Source organism: Sorex araneus, chromosome 6 (assembly GCF_027595985.1).
Source record: "Sorex araneus isolate mSorAra2 chromosome 6, mSorAra2.pri, whole genome shotgun sequence".
Taxonomy (NCBI): Eukaryota; Metazoa; Chordata; class Mammalia; order Eulipotyphla; family Soricidae; genus Sorex; species Sorex araneus.
Genome location: NC_073307.1, coordinates 95,947,387 through 95,963,867, shown reverse-complemented (window position 1 = coordinate 95,963,867; position 16,481 = coordinate 95,947,387). Strand labels below are relative to the sequence as shown.

The 16,481-nt window shown below is 55.8% G+C and overlaps 1 protein-coding gene across 6 annotated transcripts in view; it reads right to left on the bottom strand.

Annotated features, from left to right (window-relative positions):
- TNRC6B (trinucleotide repeat containing adaptor 6B) overlaps positions 1-3,654 on the bottom strand; it is a 231,389-nt gene extending 227,735 nt beyond the window's left edge. For all 6 annotated transcript variants that reach the window (XM_055142027.1, XM_055142030.1, XM_055142032.1 and 3 more), the window contains exon 1: positions 3,009-3,654. The gene's annotated coding sequence lies outside the window, so the exon portion shown is untranslated. The remainder of the gene's footprint in view (positions 1-3,008) is intronic.
- Positions 3,655-16,481: the final 12,827 nt, after the last annotated feature.

Below are 16,481 nucleotides of genomic sequence, written 5' to 3'. Positions count from 1 at the left end.
CCCACAGCTCCAGGAAGCTGGGCTTTACCAAGTTCAAGGCGGGAGCATCTGAAGACGGGGTGGGGAAAGCGGTTCATCTCTGTGTGGGATGATTCCGATCCCTCATCATGAACCTCTGGACAAATGGTGGGCACTGCAGTCCTGAGCACCTCGGACCTGCCCCTGGGTCGCTGTACCGCACCCCTCCCCACCCAATTCAATAGGTCCGATCGCTGTCAAAAAAAAAAATCAAACTGGAAAGAAATAAAGCAAATCTGGGCCTTAGAGATAGAACAGACAAGGCGCTTGCCTCGTATGTGGCTGGTTCAGGCTCCATTCTAGGCATTCCATATAGTACCTGAGCCAGGACTGACTCCTGAGCACAGAGCCAGGAGTAAGCCCTGAGCACGGCCAGCTGTGGCCCAAACACCAAACACATAAAAACAAAGCTTAGATTGTATTGATTTTTTTCGGTTTTGATTTTGGGTGACACCCAGCAAGGCTCAGGACATACTCCTGACTCTGCTCTCAAGGGATCATTCTGGGCACGGCTCAGTGGGGACCCCAGGGGGTGCTCGCAATCAAACCTGCGTCAGCCGCATCAGGCAAACACCTACCGGCTGAACTATCGCTCCAGCCCTTGGATGTGTTTTTGTGTAAAAAAAAAAAATTCAGGGGCTGGAGCGATAGCACAGCGGGTAGGGCGTTTGCCTTGCACGCGACCGACCCGGGTTCGATTCCCAGCATCCCATATGGTCCCCTGAGCACCGCCAGGGATAATTCCTGAGTGCAGAGCCAGGAGTAACCCCTGTGCAGAGCCAGGTGTGACCCAAAAAGAAAAAAAAAAAAAATTCAATTTCTGAAAAAAACAAAAGTGAGCTGCTTCAGTCTTCGCTTAGGTATGGACAAGTGCACCACCAGCGATACTGCCCGGCTCGGCCCTACTTTTCACTGGCCTTTCCTCCTTTCTCCCTCTGGAATGTTGAGGCAAAACGGAAGCAGCAGCACAGTCTTTGGGACCAGACAGACATGAGACTAAATTTATAAGCTTAAGACCTTGAACTTCCGAGTCGCGGCTCTCAGAGGTTCTTTCTATTTTTTTTTTTTTTTTTTTTTTTGCTTTTTGGGTCACATCCAGCGATGCACAGGGGTTACTCCTGGCTCTGCACTCAGGAATTACCCCTGGTGGTGCTCAGAGGACCATATGGGATGCTGGGAATCGAACCCGGGTCGGCCGCATGCAAGGCAAACGCCCTCCCCGCTGTGCTATCGCTCCAGCCCCTCAGAGGTTCTTTCTTTCACCCATGAAACAGCCATGCTACCTGCTCCACTTTTCTTCACCCAGGGAAAGTGTTTCCATGTGAATGGGGTGGGGGGGCACGCCTTTCTTTCAAGGGTCTGACATTTACACGTTCCCTCTAGAAAGTAGTGTGAGAATTTCTTTTTTCTCCTCTAGGAAATCTCTCTGCTCAAGCCTAAGGACAAGCACTTGAGAAAGGCCAAGAGCCCAGAGCCTGAAAGGCATGGGGCTGGCGGGTCGCTTTGCTTGTTTGAATCATCGCTGCCTCCCAGTGGGGCAAACCCTTCGGATCTGAGTCTAGCTCCAGCTACCTTCCCGGTCCGCCTGGTGCCTACTTACCTGCCGCCCACCGGGTTTAGACATGGACGGACACACACACACACACACACACACACACACACACACACAGACCATGGGCTGCAAGTTCTGTCTGGTACCTACTTACCTGCCGCCCACCAGGGATAGACATGGACACACACACACACACACACACACACACACACACACACCTGCCGCCCACCAGGGATGGACACACACACACATACACACCCCAGACCACGGGCTGCGCGTGCACACACGCACACACACAAACACACACACAGACCATGGGCTGCAAGTTCTGTCTGGTACCTACTTACCTGCCGCCCACCAGGGATGGAGACACACACACACACACACATACACACACACCTGCCACCCACCAGGAATGGACACACACACACACATACACACACTCCCAGACCACGGGCTGTGCGCGCGCACGCACACACACACACACACAGACCATGGGCTGCAAGTTCAAGCTATTTACATAACACCGACCCATCTCCAAGCCCCGATCACTGATGCTCCATCCAACAAGCAAGCCTGAAATTCTGCCCCCGCGACCGCCCGCCCAAGGAGATGACCTCTGGAGACACGGAAACTTTCCCTGGCTGCAAGATTTCTTTTTACTCCTGATTTCTAGATGCTCAACTGCGGGGGAGGCACGCATGACGTTTCCTGTACGGGCTACGGGGAAAAAAAATTACATATATATACATATACATATATATGTCGCTGGCCAATGGAGTAGTACTCTGTCACTTGGCTCCATAGTAAGGCAAATAAATGGCCCCTCTGAAAGGCGCCTCGCTCCACCCCTACCTGGCAGGCAGGCACAGCGGGAAGAGCCCAACAGAGCACATATGTCTGCGTTACAGCCACACCTATGGAATAGGTCTAGGATCCTCGAGAACGCACGGAGCCCCGACTGGCACACTGTTGCCGAGAACGAAGGCCGGGCGGGCGGCTGCCTTTGAAGGGGTCTGGCGACCCCGGTGCACGGGCAGGCCCGCAGCTGACGCCCGGTCGCGGGGCGCCCGCGCCGAGGCCCCCGGAAGGCCTCCCCCGGCTCACACCTGCCGGTGCGTGACGCCGGGGCGGCGCGCGCCCGCCGCCTCCCTCCCGGGCCCCGGCCCCGACCCCCCAGCCCCGGCCTCGGCGGGAGCGCGCGCCGCCCGCCCGCCGCCGCCGCCGCCGCCCCCGCGCGCGCGCCCGCCGCTCCCGGCCCTCGGCCCGCCGCGCGCGCGCTCCCTCGCGGGGACACGCACACGCGGCGCCTCAGCCTGACAGGCCGGCCCGCGCCGCGCGCGCCCGCCGCGTCCTCGCCCACCCGGCCGCCCCGCTCTGACGGGCCGCGGCGCGGGGGCGCGGCGAGGGCGGCCGCGGCCGTGGCGCCTCAACTCACCGCCGAGCCGGCTCGGCTCCCGGCGCGCGGCGGTCCGCTGGGAGGCGAGGCGATGCGCGCGGTCCCCCGCTTCTCCGCAGGCCCGAGGAGGCGACGTCGTGAGGGGACTGAGGGGCGCCGAGGGTCACTCCCGCCCGCTTCGCCGCCCAGAAACACGGGGACCCCAGAAACTAAAAACAAAATAAACAAACTTTCCCCTCCGCCTCCCTCCCCCAAAACCACAACACAAACACTCGAGCGCCCGCCCCGGCCCCCACTCCATTGGCCGCGGGGAAGATGCTGCCGGCTTTCACTGGCTGGCTTTTGTGCCCGTCAAACTGCGGTTCCGCCCCTCCGATGCCTCGCTGCTGTCGTCGCCAGTCATTGGCCAAGTGCTTCCCGTTTGACGAGCGAGGATTGGCTGAGCTGCCTGCGCCAATCACCCGGGGACACACCCCCTCAGCATCCCAGAGGCCGCTTCCTCGGTCGCGGACCTGGAGAGGCGAAGGGGAAACTAGAGCATGATGGCGGCCGAGCTCACTTGGCGCAACCATGGTCTTTTTTTCTTTCTTTTTTTTTTTTTTTAGTTCATTAGTGCCTCGCCCTCGAGCTGTTGACCCTAAGCTGCTCTCTCCACCCAGTACTGACTAATAACGGAATCTATACGTGCCGGCTGCTTGATTTATCCCCTCCGAAGGGCTGAGTGTGGGCTGCTGGTGCGTCATTGGACGACCAGGATGTCACTCGCGACTCAAGGCTTCACGCTATTGGTGGGACCACCAGAGAGCCCGTCCCGCAACAAGGGCGACTGCCATTGGCTGTCCTCCACTGAGTTCTTACCCCGTCCTTTATTGGGCGAGTGGACGCCTCCGTGAGCTGTGGGTTTGCAAATGTTAATTGTTCGCCAGCCGGTTTGGATGAGTCTGGTCCTTCGGCCTATAGTGGTCGACAATAATAAACACCGTTTACTGTCCTCCTAATTTGCTCCCCAGCTGCTGTGCTGAATTCTTTATGGGCATTATGCTGGGTCAACCTGTGCGTTTTCGAACCTCTGCATTGTAGGGACAGCTTAGGAAACCTGCCCAAGGTCATTCAGGGTCGTCGCTTGAAGTCTGGGCTCTCTGACTTCAGAGCTGCGCTCCTTTTCATTATGCTTATTAGCCCAGAGCACTGTCAGCCAGAATCTTAGGAGCGTTTCATTCAGGACCCGCGCTCCTCTGGCAGTGACATTGTATGGGGCTAATGCCATAGTAAGGTCATTCTCTCCAAATCCTTCCTAGCACCCATTCCTCCCCGTCCTCCCTGAGACAGGATGAGATTTTTTTTTTTCTCAACAGAAGCCAATCTGCCGCTTTGTTCATTTTCTCAACTTTATAAATAGACCTTTATCCTGGCGTGCCAAGCCTACCTCCCCCCCTAACCCAACCCATCCATCCCCAGCTCCCCCTTTGGAGAGAGAGCGTCCTCAAGTGCCTACCGGAAACCAGGAGAAAGAAAGCCTACGAAATCGAAATAAGGAACGCATCTCTTTAAAATTCAATTATTTATTGCATGCAAATGGACCGGCCCTTGGGCTCCTGGAAGACGTCCAGAGTAGCCCTGGAGACTGTGAAAGATGCCTGCTCCGGGCTCTTAGCCATCCTTGGATTCTTTCTCTGTGGCAGGCTTCAGGGAAGAGAATCTGGCATTCCAGCCAGGGGAGGGCAGAATGCTTAGGCCCGGCTGCCAGAGAACCGGCTCTCCAGAGCCTTCGGGACTGAAATGATCTGCAGAGCAGGGCCTGGACTCCAGCCTGAATTCCAACTCGGGTAATTAACATCTTACCATCTCCAGTCCCCATTCCCCGCCGCCCCTGTTTCCTTCCTGATCCCTGCCGTTGTGTAACCTCCTTGGCGCTGCTTTAATAATAAAACAACCGCTGTCACAGTGATAATGCTCAGCATTTACAGCCTTTCGATGCGGGACGGGACAGCGTGTCACAAACATCAATTAGGAGGAGTAAGTGGCAGGTATTTCCAGGGCCAACAGAAGGACCAATCAGGAGTGGCGTGTGCCCCGGGGAGCCTGCATGCTGACAGTGAACAAGCACGTCACCCCTCGATGACCGTCCAGCATGCGGGGGTTCTGAAAGAGCAAACACAATGGATGAAAAGTAGATCTGGATCCCAAACCTTCCGGCTACATTTTGAGTTGGTTGCTTGGCCCTCCGTCATCTCCCCTTAGGCTAGCACTGGGTGCATTGTTGGACTCATCTGTCTCCCAAATCAGTCCTAAGTTCCTGGAAATCAAATGGCACCTTGCTCATTTTTGTGCTTCTAAATTGCTCTCATTACAGAAAGTCCCAAAATGAATATTCAGTAAATATCATTATATATATACATATATATGTATATCGAGGCTGGAGCGATAACACAGTGGTAGGGCATTTGCCTTTCATGCGGCCGACCCGTGTTCGATTCCTTCGCCCCTCTCGGAGAGCCCGGCAAGCTACCGAGAGTATCACGCCCCATGGCAGAGCCTGGCAAGCTACCCATGGCGTATTGGATATGCCAAAAACAGTAACAATGTCTCACAATGCGAGACATTACCAGTGCCCGCTTGAACAAATCGATGAGCAGCAACGGGATGACAGTGACAGTGACAATGATATATATTTCACTGTATCACTGTCATCCCGTTGATCATCAATTTGCTTGAGCGGGCCCAGTAACGTCTCCATTCATCCTGGCCCTGAGATCTTAGTAGCCTCTCTTTACTCGTCCTTCCCAATGGTGCCGCATTAGAGGCTCTTCAGGGTCAGGGGAATGAGACCCATCATTGTTACTGATATATATACATATATATAGGCATATATACGTATATACATATAGGCTATAGGGGTTGGAGAGATAGTACAGAGGCTAAAATGTGAGCCTTGTATGTGAGCCATGCTGCTTAGTTCCCTGGTACCATATGGTCCCCCAAGCATCACAGGGTGCAGCCCTAGGGGCCCGAGCACTGCTGGGGTGGCCTTGGAGCCTCCTGAGCACTTCAGGGTGGAATGGTTAATCCCTGGCATCACAGGGGCCCCCAAGCATCAAATCCTGCAGCCCTCACATGGCGCCTCCATTCCAGCTGCTGAGACCCTGGGAGGAGGCGTCCTGAGCATCACTCAGGAGGCCCAAGTGTGAGTCAATAAATAGAGGTTATACTTAGTGGCACTCGGCGGCCACCAGGGTCATGCCGGGTGGAGCTGGGAGAACCAGTGGGCAGGGACCAAACTCAGGGCCTCACTCACGCTAGGCATTCACTCGACCACTGAGCCTTCTCCCCAGCCCCCCAGCCCTCAGGAAACTCGGTGAGCTCAGAAAGGATTTCCAAGGCACAAGGGCCGCACAAGTAACGTAAGGAGCTGCTCTGCCTTCGGAGACCTCAGTCTGGCGGGGCGTAATCAACAGGGACAGAAATGGTCACAGTTCCAGAGGCTGGGCCGCCTGGGGGACAAACAGCAGGACCCACGAGGTGGGGGAACCTACAGAGTTGACAGAACTTAGAAGTAACCCAGAGCCACCAATGCCTGTCCCCACTATAAGCTTTTTTGTTTTTTCTTTCGAAGGGCCTCAGCAGTCTATGTTTGGGTACTAGAGAACAGGAAGCTCATTTTCATTAAAAAAATGGAGTTATTTTGATCATGAAACCAACCTTGAGTGAAGATTTCGCCCAATGCAATGCAGAGATTTTTATTTTTGGTTTATTTATTTTGGGACCACATCCGGCTGTGCTCAGGGCTTACTCCTGGCCGTGTGCTTAGTTGTCACCTCCAGGCAGGACTTGGGGGACCTTATGGGGTGCTGGGGATCAAACTGAGTTGGCTGTGTGCAAGGCAAGCACTCAACGCGCCATACAATCACTCCACGTTTTTTTCTTTTTGTAAATACTAGAATATTGATTTGAATTTGTGTGTGAAGAAGGAGCATTTTTTCATATGTACCATGTATTTTCAGATTTATTGAGACATAACTGACAATATGTCCCGCATTTAAAGCATGCAGCATAATGGGTTGCAGACAAACACAGCACAACGTGTCTGTCTGCACTGCATATTTGATAAAAAGTCCCGGAGGGCCTGAGGGATAGTATCATGGGTAAAGCACTTGCTTTGCATGCAGCAGACCCAGGTTCGATCCCCAGCACTGCACATGGTCCCTATGCACCACCATCCTCCAGTTTGTGCAGTTTTTTTTTTCTTTTTGGATCACACCCGGTGATGAACAGGGGTTACTCCTGGCTCTGCACTCAGAAATTACCCCTGGCGGTGCTCAGGGGACCATATGGGATGCTGGGAATCGAACCCGGGTCGGCTGCATGCAAGGCAAACGCCCTCCCCGCTGTGCTATTGCTCCAGCCCCAGTTTGTGCAGTTTTAAAAGTAGAGTCCCACTGCTCGCTGATCCCACTGCTGGTCCAAACACCTCTAGGCACGGGAGTCAATGCAAGTTTCTGCACCCCCAACAACATCCGATGGAAGCTGCCTCCCTCGATACACTTCTGGGTAGGATCCAGTAGGTCATTCAGGCACTGGAGGCTGAGGATTCCACATCCCCAGGGATGCTGGTGACAAATGACCACCTGTGACTCACCTTCGGAGTGTAACCCAGCCTAGTGTAAGGGCGGAGTCTGTGGCATGGGCTGGGATCTGCCCAGCTCACAGCCTGGGCTTTACAGGGATGCTCTGGGGGCTTCATGGCTAATCCACGTCCTAAAGGCAACCGAGGTCGGTGTGACGAAGCAGAGACACTCTGCTTCCTTGTTTGCTCTCGGCGACTTGGGCAGGATTTAATATCATTAGTAGTAGCAGTAGTTGTTTCCCACTCACCCAGCTTTGAGGGTCAAAAGGCTCAGGGCGCCCGTGTGTCCATTGACAGGTCTGACCCCAGAGGGCTATGCTGGTTTTTCGTTTTTCTTTTTCTTTTTGGGTCACACCCAGCGTTGCTCCTGGCTCTGCACTCAGGAATTACTCCTGGCGGTGCTGGGATGCTGGGAATTGAACCCGGGTCAGCCGCAGGCAAGGCAAATGCCCTACCCGCTGTGCTATCACTCTGGCCCCTGCTATGCTATTCTTAGACACTGTGGTGTTCCAGACTCTTGGCTTTCTGCTGGTGGCGGGGCCACATTTAGTGGCTGGTGGGACGGTGACCCAAAGTGCCCCCAACCCTTCAAAGCAAAAGGCCTCCCTTTCCCTACAGGAGAGACTGACCTGTGACCCCCCCAAACACAATGCACTGGCCTGGGCAATATCCAGCGCACCTTCTGCGAACAATTCTGCAGGGGTCCCCCAGGTTTGGGGTCAGGCAGCTGGCTGGACCTGCCCCACCTCTGATACCCGTGGCCCTGCGGCTATCCGCCACCCTCTGCACTGGCCTCTCATTGTCGAGAGACCTTTGGGGATGTTTGCAAAGCTGTCTCCGGTCCCCCAAACCCGCAGCCATGGGAAGGACCTGCCCAGGTCCCCCGAGGCAGGGCCGCTGAGAGCGGACACCGACACGGGGTGTGGCCAGGCTGAGGGCTGGTGCTGGGGCACCTCCCAGAGGTTGCTGTGTCACGGCCTCCAGCACACGTCAGGTGGCGTTTCTTGTGCAACGGCGCCCTTGTGACAGCTGCTTGTCACTGGCTCTCCTGCTTCGCTTCCTGCAAGGGCCTCTTGAGGCAGCAGGTGGAGCCACGGCACTGGCCCAACCCGCAGGGCTCCCGTGGGAATGACCGCGCGGCTGTTTCCAGTGCACTCCTGCAGCAAATGCAGAGCGCCCGGTCATTTTCCCACTCACCATTTTCTGGATGGGGAAACCGAGGCACTGGCAGGCTGTCCTGGACCCCTCCACCTTTATTTTTATAAAGTTGTTCACAATAATTCACTGTCACTGTCATCCCATTGCTCATCGATTTGTTTGAGCGGGCACCAGTAACGTCTCTCATTGAGAGACTTATTGTTACTGTTTTTGGCATATCCAATATGCCACGGGTAGCTTGCCAGGCTCTGCCGCACAGGCTCAATACTCTCGGTAGCTTGCCGGGCTCTCTGAGAGGGGCGGAGGAATCGAACTCGGGTCAGCCGCGTGAAAGGCAAACACCCAACCGCTGTGCTATCGCTCCAGCCCCACAATAATTCATTACCTTTAATATTCCAACACCAATCCACGCCATTACACCTTCCCACCACCACATTTCGAATGTTTCCACCAACCCCCTCAAAGTCTGCCCCCGAAGCAGGACTTAAAATGATTTATTTTGTATTGCTTAATTATTTGTTTTGCTTTTTGGATCACACCTAGCGATCAGGGATTACTCCTGGCTCTGTACTCAGGAATTATTCCTGGTGGTGCTCGGGGGACCATATGGGATGCTGGGAATTGAACCATGGTTGGCTGCGTGAAAGGCAAACACCCTACCTGCTGTGCTATACCACTCCAGCCCCTGCATGGCTTGTTATGAATAATCTGCTAAAAATTATCCAAAAAGTTTCCTTAGAGGAAAGTGTGTGAAGGCTGTTGTCTTGCACCCTGGAGCCAGTAAGCCCTTGTCTTGGTACATCGTGGTGGAGAGTATGAGATATCTCGGCTCCAGGAATTCTGAAGTTTTAAATACGGTTATACAACTGAGATTAATTAAAACAATCTTTTTTTAAGATTGGATGTGACTTGGGAGTCCGGAGGCATCTCTGTGGCATGTTGCTCACTTGCTCTCTTCTGAGAGATGTATTTGTGAGTCTCTGGATCATGACTGTTAATCACTTATATGGCACCAGAGGCAGTTTGTGGGTGTGACTGCCAGGCCACCAGAAGCACAGGGAGATGGGGGAGGTCACCCCTTCCATCTTTAAATGTGGTTCTAGCTCTTTTATTTTTTGCTTTTTTGGGTCACACCAGGTGATGCTCAGGGGTTACTCCTGGCTCTGCACTCAGGAATTACTCCTGCCGGTGCTCAGGGGACCATATGGGATGCTGGGAATCAAACCCGGGTCAGCCGCGTGCAAGGCAAACGCCCTACCCGCTGTGCTATTGTTCCAGCCCCAAGAGCTCATTTCTCGATGCTCCTCTCTGACCTCTGTGGCTGAGTTCCAAAAGCTGCTGTGAGTCCTGGTTTCTGTGGCTCCACTCAGGCTCTCTGGTGAAATCTGCCACTCAAAGAAGCCCCCCTGTTGCCTCCGCCCCCAGCTCCTCCTGCTCCTCCTGGCGGTGGTGGTGGGACAGGACCTGGGTCATTATCCTCCCTTCCCCCAAAGACGGTGATATTTTCCCCATTTTTTGTTGGTGCTGAGGTATCTGGGGGTGGCACACTTGATGGGGGGGCCTGAAATACTTGGTGGTGGTGCCATGGGGCACACTGGGGAAGTGGGTACTGCCATGGAGCACTGGGCATGTGATCTCGGGCTTGGCGGAACCTCTGGGCTCACACCTGCAAGGCAGGCTCTGGGCCACCAGCCTGTCCCCAGGTGCCCCCAAACCATAATTTTCCCGCATTCAGCCTTCATCTCCATGGCCGTCTGCCGCAGGATATTGTCCTAAAGCCCCTGTGTTTTTTTTTTTTGGGGGGGGTAGGAGGTCACACCCAGCAATGCTCAGGATTACTCCTGGCGATGCTCCAGGGACCATACGGGGTGCCGGGGTTTGAACCAGGGTCGGCCACATGCAAGGCTAACGCCCTCCACACTGGACTATCGCTCCAGCCTTCCTCATTTACTTCTTTTTTTTTTTCCTATAATAAGAGTAGATTTTATTTCTGAAGGATTCCATATTATGCTCTATATTACATAAATTATTCTTCTATTATGCATCTCTATTAATTTAAATAATTTAAATAATACCTGATCAAAGTCTGTTGTTTATTTTTTTTTAGATTTATAGGTTCAAAGAAGGATGACACACAATCTTGGAGTATAATCAGTGTACTCTGGGCCCTCATTTACTTCTTAATGTATTTATTTTGGTTTTTGAGTCACACCCGGCAGTGCTCAGGGTTTTCTCCTGACTTTGCACGTAGGGATCGCTCCTGGCAGGGCTCAGGGGACCAGATGTGGTGCCAAGGATTGAACTCAGGTCAGCTCCATGCACAGTGAGCAGCCTAACCTCTTTCTATTTCTTCACTTCCCATTCGAGATTAATTTAAAAAAAAAACAAACTTTTTTTGGGCGGTGGGCTATTTTCTAGCTTCTTTTGGTTAGATGTAGGGCCATATGCAGTGGTGCTTGGTGCTCACTCCTGGTACTGAGCTCAGGGGTGACTCCGGAGGGTGCTGGGAGGGGCAGGGGGCACCCCACGTGGTGCTGGAGACCCAACCTGGGTCAACTACATGCACAGCGAGAGCCTTAGCCCTCTACTTTTCTCTCCGGACACCCGTTTTTCACATGCTTTTGAAAAATCCCTCTCGGAGAGCCTGGTAAGCTACCGAGAGTATCCCACCCACACGGCAGAGCCTGGCAAGCTCCCCATGGTGTATTCGATTTGCCAAAAACAGTTAACAACAAGTCTCACAATGGAGACGTTACTGGTGCCCACTCGATGAACAACGGGATGACAGCGATACAGTGACTTAAAAAATATTTGGTTGGGCCGGAGTGATAGTACAGCGGGTAGGGTGTTTGCCTTGCATACAACCGACCTGGGTTCGATCCCCAGCATTCCATATGGTTCCCTGAGCACCACCAGGGGTAATTCCTGAGTGTAGCGCAGGAGGAACCCCTGAGCATCACCGGGTGTGATCCCAAAAGCAATAAATAAATAAATAAATAAATAAATAAATAAATAAATAAATAAATAAATACATTTTTTGGTGGGGTCACACCCAGCAGGAACTGGGGGCTGCTCCTGGCTCAGTGCTTGGGGCTCACTCCCAACGGTATTCTGGGTACTACATGGCTGTTGGGACTCGACCCTGGGCCCCCCGTGCCTGCTCCAGCCCTTGGAGCCGTCTCCCCAGCCCTTTAGAGTCAAGTTGTTTTGGTCTGGGGGCCGCCCCGGCCTGCTCAGGGGCTACCCCCAGCTCTGTGCTTGAGGGTTCCCCCTGGAAGTCTGTCGGGACCTGTGGGGCTGGAATTGAACCCTGCACCCAGGCCTCCTGGAGGCAAAGCAAGTGATCCAGCCCTCCCAGCTGGTCAACACATTTCTTTATTCTTTTACTTACCTTTTGGGGCCCCTCTCGGAGAGCCCGGCAAGCGACCGAGAGTCTCCCGCCCGCACGGTAGAGCCTGGCAAGCTCCCCGTGGCGTATTCGATATGCCAAACACAGTCACAACAAGTCTCACCATGGAGACGTTACTGGTGCCCGCTCAAGCCAATCGATGAACAATGACAGTGACAGTGATCTTTGGGGGTGGGGGGTGGGGTGGCACACTCAGTGGTGCTCAGGGATCAAACCAGGTGGTACTTGGGGGGCCTTAGGCAGTGCTGGGGACTAAACCTGGGTCTGGTGTGGCAGGCAAGCGCCTTGCCCGCTGTGCCATCCCCGCGGTCTGACCTGAAGCATAAACTGCCCGGCGGGGGCAGGGCTGGACAGGAGCCACGCAGTGAGGCCCCGGGGCCCCGGGCAGCTGCAGGCCCTGAAGCCAGCCCCGAGGGGCGGGGTCCAGGTGGGGACCTTGCCCCGCGCCCTGCACCCCCCAACCCATCTTCTGAGTGTGTCAGAGCCCACTGACAAGGCAGGAGAGACATCCTACCCCTCTCCACAGGCCGAGCAGGGGCTGCCCGGCCCTCTGACTTCCAGGCCTTTCCGTGGGCTGCCCCAACCCCCTACTCTATTTACCTCTCAGGTATCAGTCCCAAGAGCACCGCCTCCTCCAAGAAGCCTTCCCTGACTTCCACCCCGGGTGGTGTTATGGCCTCCTCCGGCCCTTTGTGTGTCCCCATCATAACTCATGCCTCTCGGCCACCCCTTTCCAAGCAGGACGGGGCCACCTTGAGACAGAGACCTCATTTGTCTGTCTCCGGTGCCCGTGACGGTGAATTCTCAGGAAGTCTGTCTGAATGAATGAGGGAATGAAAGAGCAAGAGTGCTCAGTACACGTTGGCCCCAAACTCCAGGCTCTTGGGGCTAGAGAGAGAGTCCAGGGTTGGGGCGCTTGACACCCAGCACATCCCCTACAATCTGTGAGATTCACCAGGAATGACCGGAGCCGGGGATGCTCCAACTTGGCCCATCCCGGGGCAGGGGGGAGGGGGTAGGTGGGGGGAATCCAGGTTCTTTCACGTCCCCAGCACAGAGTCGGGCCTCTGAGGGAGCCTTCTGCGAGCGGCTCAAAGGGGTGGGAAGCAAGGGCTTTCTGCGGAGTGGAGGCTGGACGGCAGCACTGGGCGCGGGGAGGCGGCGGGGGGAGAGCAGGGGCCACTCCGAAAAGCCCCCCAAGCAGCCCCGGTGCCAGCCGGGAGCACAGGGTGGAGACGGAGGTGTCCAGGCTGGGTCCACCGTCAGCAACAGCTGTCTGTGGCCCGAAAGCTGGGCGGGACAAGCACTTCCACACTGTCACGTGGTGGGAAAGGAAGAACGGAAAGATGAATCGGCCCCACGTGGAACTCAAGTCTCAGGATTCACAACTCGGTTTTGCTCGGGGGGCACCCCCAGCCCTGCTCAGTTCTGACTCCTGGCTCTGCACTCAGGGTTGGTCCTGGCGGTGCTCAGGGGACCCGATGGGATGCCGGGACTCGAACTCTGGTCAGCTGTATGCCAGGCAAACATCCTCCCCGCTGTACTATTACTCCGGCCCAGGATTCCTGATATTTCACTGACGAGGGTCACGCTCAGAGACTGCGCCCCAGCCTTAACTCCTGTCCCGTCTCTCTGGTCCTCTCTGTTTCTGTGTTTGGGTCACATCAGACTATACTCAGGGCTCTCCTTGGCTCTGAGCTCAGGAATCACACCTGGAGGGGCTCAGGGACCATACTGCGTGCCAGGAAGCGAATCCAGCCGACCACGTGCACGGCAAGTGCCCTGTCTGCGGTATTCTCCAATTTTCTCTGCTTGTGTGGTTTTTTTTTTTTGTGATTGTTAAGAACAAAAACTTGGGGAAGCTGGAGTGCTAGTACAGCAGGTGGGGTGCTTGCCTTGTACACAGCCCCGGCTCAGTCCTCCATCCCGGGCATCCCAAATGGTCCCCTGAGCCTCTCCAGGCGAGACCCCTGAGTGGGAGCTGGGAGTAAACCCTGAGCACCGCCAGGTGTGGCCCAGAACCAAAAAAGAAAAAGAAAAGGATGGGGCAGGGGCGGGGGCTAGGGAGATTAAGGCGCTCGCCGTGCATCCCTCAGACTCCAGCTTGAACCCTCCCCACCCTCGCACCACGCACGAGTCCCTGAGCACTTCCAGGAGTCATTCCTGAGCACAGAGCCGGGATTAGTCCCTGGGCACCCCACACCCTGGCCCTCTGTCAAAAGAGGAGGGAGGACTGCTGGCATCCAGCGACAGGATGCTGCGTGGGGCCCAGCACCACCACAAAAGTCTCGGGGCCGGGGCCGGACAGCGGGGTGGGTGTCTGCCTTGCACAGGGCCAACCCGGGTTCGATCCCTGGCGTCCCATAGAGTCCCCTGAGCACCTCCAGGAGTGATTCCTGAGTGCAGAGCCAGGAGTGACTCCCAAGCATCGCCAGCTGTGACCCAAAAAGCAAAGCAAAAGAAGTCTCAGGTCCCTCGCGGCCCACAATCCCGTGTGTGCCACCCCTGGCACAACAGCAAAGAAGGGGAAGCGCCTCTGCCCTCAGACTAACCAACCGCTCTCACCCGGTGGGCAGTGCCTGCTCCCAGTTGGCCACGAGGGGGCAGCACCTCCCCGCGATGCTTTCACTGCCCATGCGGAAGAGCCAGTGAGAAAAAAAAAAAAGGTTTGTGGGTGTGACCTCCAGGCTCCTAAAAAAGTATCACTGTAGCACTGTCATTCCAGCTGTTCAAGGATTTGCTCAAGCTGGCGCCAGAAACGTCTTTATTCATCCCTGTCGAGTGCTAGTGTAGCCCGATGGCGTATTGGGGGCTATAAAATAAAATTAACATACTGAATAATAATAATAATAAAGGAATGTAGAGTTCATGCCCAATTCAATCAGCTTGATCAATGGCTGCATAAATAGCAGTACTCCTACATTAAAAAGAAAAAGAAAAGAAAAAGAATAAGGTCGGCAGGGCACCTCCGTGAGCTTTGCTTTGGGCTTAACCTGCATTGTAGGGTTTTGGGTTTTTTTTTTTCTTTTTTGGGTCACACCTGGCGATGCACAGGGGTTCCTCCTGGCTCTGCACTCAGGAATTACCCCTGGCGCTGCTCAGGGGACCATATGGGATGCTGGGAATCGAACCCGGGTCGGCCGCGTGCAAGGAAAACGCCCTCCCCGCTGTGCTATCGCTCCAGCCCCTGCATTGTAGGTTTTTTTCCTTTGGGAGGGGCGGGGAGCCACTTTTATTTGTTTGGCCACGCCTGGCAGTGCTCAGGAGCTACTCCCAGCTCTGCTGGGGGGTCATGCCCCGTGGTGCGGGGGGGCTGGGGAGTGCCCAGGACTGAGCCAGAGCCCCAGCACGCAAAGCCCAAGCAGGCTGCACCCCGTGTTTGCGGCTGAGGGGTGCAAGCAGTTTATCCTACCCAGAAGGACCCACCAAGGGAGTTGGGGGGTGTGACCGCGACGGGCTGCTGTGCCTGCTGGGGGCCCAGCTCCAGACGCCAGCACTGCCCGGAGTCCCCAGCACCCCCCCAACTCCCCGCTAACATGTGACTCTCGCATAGTCTGCGGAGGCGAGGGTCCCTTTCAAGCCCCCAGCGGACGCCCTGCAGAACAGGGGCCCTCGCCTCAGCCTCTCTGCTGCCCTTCTGAAGCCAGGGCTGGGCGCCTCCTCCAGGAGGGTGTCTGGGCTGCTGCCCCAGGGGGGCAAATGCTCAGCCCGGGGGAGGAGACCCGGAGGGGGCGTCAGGGGGAACCTCGGGCCACTGAGCCTGGGCCGTGAGCCCCGTCACACACCCGCCAGCTGAAGCGTCACTCGCCGAGGGCCATCCCCGCCCACCCCTCGCTGCTCTCCCTGCTGTGCTCCCAGCAGGGGGACCACCCCAGGCGCCGTCCCCCCTCAGGCTGCCGTGCCCCAGGACCCTGGATATCCTCGCTGGCTGCTCACCCAATTAGCTCCCCACCCCCAGAGCAGAACGGGCCGGGTGCGAGCTCTGCGGGCAAGAACCCCGGGTCAGTTCCCGAGCGAGCAACCCGGGAGCACTGAGCCAGGAGACCGAGAGCAGCCGGGAATGGTCCCTAACATCCTGACGATGGCCATGGGCGCAGAGACGGGGATGCTGGGTGGGGGTGGGGCAGCTGAGTCTGGGGCTGCCTCAGTATCCCCAGGACCGGCTGCCCTGCCCCTGCCTCTGCCCCCACAGGGCCCCCTCTCTCCCTTGGGGTGCATTTTCCCTCGACCCCCACCTGGCTCAACTCTTGGGTTCAGGAGCAGCAGTGGCAGTGCTCCCCCGACCCTCAAACTCCTCTGCAGTGTCCATCTGTGCCCGTGG